A 7077-nucleotide genomic window follows, 5' to 3' on the forward strand; every position below is an offset into this window, starting at 1 on the left:
CCAGCCCCAACTTGAAGTTCCTATCATGTAGATTTTCACTTACTTTATGAGAGTTACACCAAGATATTTTCTATTATTTGTGACTATTTTAAAGGATGTCGATTTCCTGATTTCTTTCTCAACCCATTGATCATTCATTTGTATATAGGAGGACTACTGACTTTTGTTTTGTTTTGTTTTGTTTTTCAAGACAGGGTTTCTCAGTATAGCCCTGACTGTCCTGGAACTCACTCTGTAGGCCAGGCTGGCCTTGAACTCAGAAATCACCTGCCTCTGCCTCCCAAGTGCTGGAATGCCACCACTGCCCGACTCTCTCTCTCTCTCTCTCTCTCTCTCTCTCTCTCTCTCTCTCTCTCTCTCTAGTTAATCTTGTATCCAGTCACTTCACTGAAGGTGTTTGTCAGCTGTAGGAGTTCCCTGGTGGAATTTTTTGGGTCACTCATGTGTACTATCATCTCATCTGCAAATAGCCATACTTTGCCTCCTTCCTTTCCGATTTGCATCCCCTTGATCTCCTTTAGCTGTCTTACTGCTCTAGCTAGAACGTCAAGCAGTATATTGAATAGATAGGGAGAGGTGGGCAGCCTTGCCTTGTTTCTAATGTTAGTGGTGTTGCTTTAAGTGTCTCTCCATTTAACTTGATGCTGCCTTTGTTATGTTTAGGCATGTCCCTTATATCCCTGATCTCCAACGCTTCTATCATGAGGAGGTGTTAGATCTTGTCAAATGTTTTTCTACCATCTAATGAGATGATCATGTGCTTTTTATTTTATATCGTGGTGTTTATATAGTGGATTACATTGATAGATTTCCATATATTGAACCATCCCTGCATCTCTGGAATGAAGCCTACTTGATCATGGTGGATGACCTGGCAATTGAATATATAGTTCTATAAGTCATTCAACCCTATACTTTAAAGAGGCTAATTTTATTGTATACAAATTACGGCTCAATTAATTTGTTGTTTTAAAAGAAGGAAAAATGGTTGTTTGACTTTATTACTCTCACTGTACCTTAGGTTCATATTGAGATGGACAATTTTTAGTTAATTAATGGGCTTAGTTAACTAGCTTTGTTGTTATTGTTGTTTTTTTCAAGACAGTTTCTCTCTATAGTTATGGCTGTCTTGGAACTCACCAGGCTGGCATTGAACTCAGAGATCTGCCTTCCTCTGCCTCCAGTGCACCAGGATTGAAGGCGTGCACTACCGGGCAGTTGGTTGACTTTTCTAATGATCTTCTTGTTGGGTTTTGTTTTGCTTCCTTCTGTTTTATTTACCTTTTCTCTTTGTTTTGGATTTGAGCGTAAGTCTTCAGTCAGAGTTTCTGCCCCATCCCCCAGGGCTGTAAACCCCATGGTAAGGCAGAAACCATGAAGCAGAAGGGAAGAAATTACAGATACCTCAACAAAATGTGCTTACAAATCAGCTGACTAAAGTCACACAGTAAGAGGTAGCCATTCAGGAATGGCCAGGACCCATCAGACCCTGGTGGTCATTTAACCCCATGCCCTCGTCCATAGAACAATCTGAGGCATGGCTGGGTCACCACCTCTCCAACATGGCTTACCTCTTTGGGTTAGGGCCCCCAAAGCTCTTGAGGGCTCTCAAGGTCATACACAGTTTCTCTTGGCTAGCTTAATAGGCCTTGGCAGCTGAAGGTGCCCTCAGACATGGTAATGGCTTACAAGATGAGGTGACAACTACTCATTACTGTGCAATGTGCTTGGCACTATACTGGCACCGGGACCCGGCAGTGAGCACTGTTCACATGGTTCCTGCCCATGAACATTGTTCACATGGTTTCATGGAGTCTTGAGACTCCCAAGACCAGGCTTGGCAGCTGCCACCGAAACCTAAAAATAATACCAGGTATTCCTGGGCCCCTCCCTGCTATAGTGAGTCTTCTGATATGGGTGGAATCTGTGTTTTTAACACTCTCAATAGGAGGTTGTGGTAAGCAGTTAGGGTTAGATCTTACAAACCTGGTAAGTCATTTCAAAACTTAGCTATTTGTGTGTGTGTGTGTGTGTGTGTGTGTGTACCCAGAGGTAAGAAAAGGGCATCAGATCCCCAAGTGCCAGTATGACTTGTAAGCACATTTTGTTGAGGTATCTGTAATCTCTTCCCTTCTGCTTCATGGTTTCTGCCTTACCATGGGGTTTACAGCCCTGGGGGATGGGGCAGAAACTCTGACTGAAGACTTATGCTCAAATCCAAAACAAAGAGAAAAAGTAAATAAAACAGAAGGAAGTAAATATGATAATGAATGAATTAATCAGTGACAGCTATCTCAAGTTTTTATTTTCTGTTTAGGTCTGTGCAAGACTGTATAGTAAATTGAGCTGGAAAGATAGCTTATCAGTTAAAAGCTCACACTACCAAATAGAAGGCCTGAGTTTGTTTCCCAGCACAGGCAGTTCACCAACACATGTAACTCCAGCTACAGGGGCTCTGATGCCGCCTACTGGCCTCTGATAGCACTTGCACTGATGTGCATATACTCAGACACACAATTAAAAACAAAATCAGATAGCTGTTTTAAATTGTGCTAGGTAACTAGTATAGGGCTTGGGGTATTGGTTGGTTAGGTGTGGATTAAGCTAACTGTCAAAGTAACACCTTTGCCCCAGGATACCTTTTAGCTCCATTTCACAAAAATAACACTGTCACCACTGCCAGAGGGCACTGTGTGCTTTGTAAGGTGCCCTGTGGCTATGTGGGAATGGGGGAGGAGGGGGCAGTGCAGCTCTGGACATGGCTTTGGGCTGTTCCAGTGTTCATGCTACAGAAATCTCCCAATCCATCAGCCCAAAGAGGTCCTCCTCTGCCCCCCCCCAAGTCCTTCTTCCTGTGGGAACTGCTCCCAGACACTCGTCCAGTTTCCCCGCGCTTGTCCTGTGAGGCCTCAGCTCTGTCAGGCTCCCTCTCATTGACCTTTCTCCCTGAAGGGGAAATAATCTCTCTGACTTACCTCATAGCTCTGTTTTCCAGACACAGCCGTGGCCATGAGGGCTGATGTTAGGCCCAGCCTTGCCATCCCTATATGACTTGGAAGCTAGTTATTCCAATTCATGGATTCCCCAGGTGTATACGTGAACTTCACCCCAACTCCCTTCCTTCTTTCTCTCTCTGCTTCTGCTGTTATAGGGAGCGGTGGTACCACACCGCTGCATCTCCCTCAGTGTCTGGGAGGAATGCTAATACGTCCATTTGCCCGGTACTTTGCAAGCTACACAATGACATTCTATATACAAACGTATTTTAGTCTCCTAAGAGTCCTGCAGAGTAGGCTGATCATTCCTTCTTTCCAGCCGAGCGATGATAAATGACTTGTCTGTGACCACACAGTCAGAAAACACAATTGGGCCTTGAAGCTAGCTTCTGATTCTCACTCCAGGGTTGTTACTATGAAACCCACTGGGGAATGCAGATTTCCTGGGCTTACTAACCATTAGAAGTCATGGGAAGAGCTGTTTGCCAGAGTGGCTTCCAGATACTTACAATACAGATGTAATTCTGCCAGCCTCTGTGACTAGAGTGTTCTAGCCTGGCACCTTTGTGTGGGTCACAGCTTTAATAACTGTGTATGCCCAAGGCCCCACGCTGATGCCTTTTCTGAAAGGTGTATATCTTTAACTTGTTATAACTTCTAAGGTAGAATTATGTACCCTGTGAACGGACTGCCGATTGATCACTGTCTACCAATTACCTGATAATAAAAGATCAACTTCTGAATCGGACCTCACAACATCAGCGCTTTCCCAGCCAGCTGTGTGGACACGTGCCTGTGCTCTCGGGAGGGAGAGACAGGAGAGCAGGAACTCAAGGCCATTCTTAGCAGTTTGAGGTCAACCTAAATTACTTGAGAACCTGTCTCAAAAGAAGAAAGGAAGGACGGAAGGAAGGAAGGAAGGAAGGAAGGAAGGAAGGAAGGAAGGAAGGAAGGAAGGAAGGAAGGAAGGAGACCAACCAACAAACAAACCATTTGTAATGTTCCTGGAGCCATGTCTGTAAGGTAAATAACAATATTACCTCCATTTTACAGACAATATCAGAGAGTGAATACTTCTCAAGGGCACACAGCAAACTGGCTGCCAGGCAAATCTTCTGATTGTAAATCTCAGGTTTATTCTAGAAAGACTAAATATGTATATCCAGATAAACATGTAGACTAGCTCTCTGTATAATTAACATGTAACATTACATCTTCATGTACCAGTTTAATTTTCAACAGCACCTATGGGTGATACTGTTATTACTATCTTAACATTTAAAATTCTCAGCCATATTCTCAAGATTGAAACATTCTATCTTGCAGGGAAGACTTGAAGACAAAAAAGTAGGGGCTGGAGAGATGGCTCAGCAGTTAAGAGCACCAACTGCTCTTCCAGAGGTCCTGAACTCAATTTCCAGCAACGATGTGGTGGCTCGCAACCATCTGTAATGGGATCTGATGCCCTCTTCTGGTGTGTGTGAAGACAGCAATCGTGTACTCATATACATAAAATAAAATAATAAATCTTTAAAGAAAAAAAAAAAAAGGTTCGGGAAGTCCCTGAAACTGACCAAATCAGTAGATTCCTCCCTCCAAGAGTTAACAGTAGACCTGGAGATAGTGCCCCTCTTCAGACAAGACAAGCTGCAAAGAAGACTCTGAGACTAGACCAACTGCCTAAAAGAAGCAAAAACCAGCTGAGCTACCTGGAAGACATTTTACCAACTAAATCACTTGGAAAGGACACTCTGCAACCCGTTGAGCTTCCTGCAGCTGTGCAGTGCTCTCCAGGTTCCCAGCTTTTGGAAGATGTCACCCAGGCTGGGGTGGGCTTTGGTGACACAGCTGTCTTTGAGTCATTTCTGCTCCTATAAGTAATTCCTCATCCATACTCCTGTAAATAACCTCTATAAAACTCATTAGTTCACCAGGTTGGACTTCAGTGGTAACCATACTGTGATTTGTTGTGAAAGTGTTGTCACAGAACACTTGGGTGATATTAATTTATTCAGCAGATGGTTTGACTCATGTGTAAGAACCTGCATTCATTACTGTAGCCAGAGCCACTCAGGATTTTCCTGGTTCCTGGAACTACCAGAATGGACGCATTACATTTATAACTAGATGAGAAATGACAAGAGTAGATACACTGACCTTTATGATCAGGAGTGGGTGACAAGGGTTACAGATGGGAAATGACCTAAAAGCCAAAAATAGTCGGTTCACAATTAGCACCAGCATGCTTTAATTCGTGGCTGTTCCTACAGACTAGAAAATAGATCTTCTGTACTCTGTCTGTAAGGAACGATGGCCTAGCCGTGTCTGTGAGCCCTGAGCACACACAGATGATACCTGTCGTTGTGAGTGATGTCACCCTACAGTCGTGACGAGGAGAGTGCCACAGGCCAGGGCTCTCACGTCAACAAAAGAGGAAAGGTTGGCTCTCTTGCCCTCCTTTGACTGAATTCAAGGTCTCAAGTGTAAGGAAATCAGCATTTCATAATTTTGTTTTTTTGTTTGTTTGTTTAGATAATGTCTCTATTGTGGAGCTCTGACTGTTCTGGAACTGTATGTAAACCAGGTTAGCTTCATATTCACAGAGACCCACCTGCCTCTACCTCCTGAGTGCTGGGATTAAAGGTGTGTTGTCATCATTTCTAGTGGAATTTCATAATTTCAATGAGGAAAAGGCTATACACATCAGTCCTTCATTTCTTCCATCTCTTTATACTATCTTTTCTTCAGCAATTACATGTAAACCCAAAAGATTCCATGCAGGAAGTAGAGTAGGCATTGGAGGACTGCTGACGTTTGTATGATGTTTGTCTTATTTTTTCTCCTTTGCTATGATAAACACCTTAACAAAAGTAACTTGAGGGAGTATTTGGCCTACAGTTCCAGCTTAAAGTTCATCATTTGAGAAAGTCATGGTGGCAGGCACATCCACATTCAGGAACAGAAACATGCCAGAAATAGTACCCACCTTTAATCCCAGCACTGGGAGGCAGAGGCAGGCAGAATCTGGGTTCAAGGCCAGCCTGATCTACATGGTGAGTTGCAGGATAGCCAGAGTTACATAGTGAGACCCTTTCTAGAAAAAAACAATTTGCCGGGCCATGGTAGCGCACGCCTGTAATCCCAGCACTCTGGGAGGCAGAGGCAGGCAGATTTCTGAGTTCAAGGCCAGCCTGGTCTACAGAGTGAGTTCCAGCCAGGGCTACACAGAGAAACCCTGTCTCGAAAAAAAAAACAAATCCAAAAAAACACCAAAAAAACAAAAAAACAATTAAAAAATAGAAACAGAAAAATGCTTGCAAGTCTATCCTCTGCCCACTTTCTTCTCTCTTAATCTGAGAGTCCATTTCTAAGGAATGCTGCTACTCAGAGTGGGCAGATTGTTCAACTTCAATTAATGTAATCGAGACAGCCTCCCACAGACACGCCCACAAGCCAATCTGATCCTGATAATCCTTCGTTTAGACTTCCCTCTCAGGTGATTCTACATTGTGTCAGTCAACAAAACCAACCATCAAAAGATTCCATTCCTAGACTGGCAAGACTGCTTCAACTCTAGATTCCCCTGACTTTTGTCTGGTCAGCAGCACTGGGATGATGCTGAACAGACTGCCAGGACACAGGATACCTTGTTCAATGAGGAACATATCTAGGGGGTATATAGGAGTGGAGAGACAAGCTATCAACCCAGTGGCTTTTCAGCCATCATTAAGACCCAACAAGGGCATTAAAAATCTCAGCAGAAGCGGTATAAGTGCAAGACTGTGAGAGATGAGGAGAGAGTCGAGGAGGCTGCCATTTTGTGCTTGCCTTGTACCCTACTAACCTTGCCTTGCACCCTACTAACCTTGCCTTGCACCCTACTAACCTTGCCTTGTACCCTACTAACCTTGCCTTGTACCCTACTAACCTAGCCTTGCACCCTACTAACCTTGCCTTGCACCCTACTAACCTTGCCTTGTACCCTACTAACCTAGCCTTGAACCCTACTAACCTAGCCTTGTACCCTTCTAACCTAGCCTTGTACCCTACTAACCTAGCCTTGTACCCCTCTAACCTTGCC

The sequence above is a fragment of the Apodemus sylvaticus genome, chromosome 17 (assembly GCF_947179515.1).
Source record: "Apodemus sylvaticus chromosome 17, mApoSyl1.1, whole genome shotgun sequence".
Lineage (NCBI taxonomy): Eukaryota > Metazoa > Chordata > Mammalia > Rodentia > Muridae > Apodemus > Apodemus sylvaticus.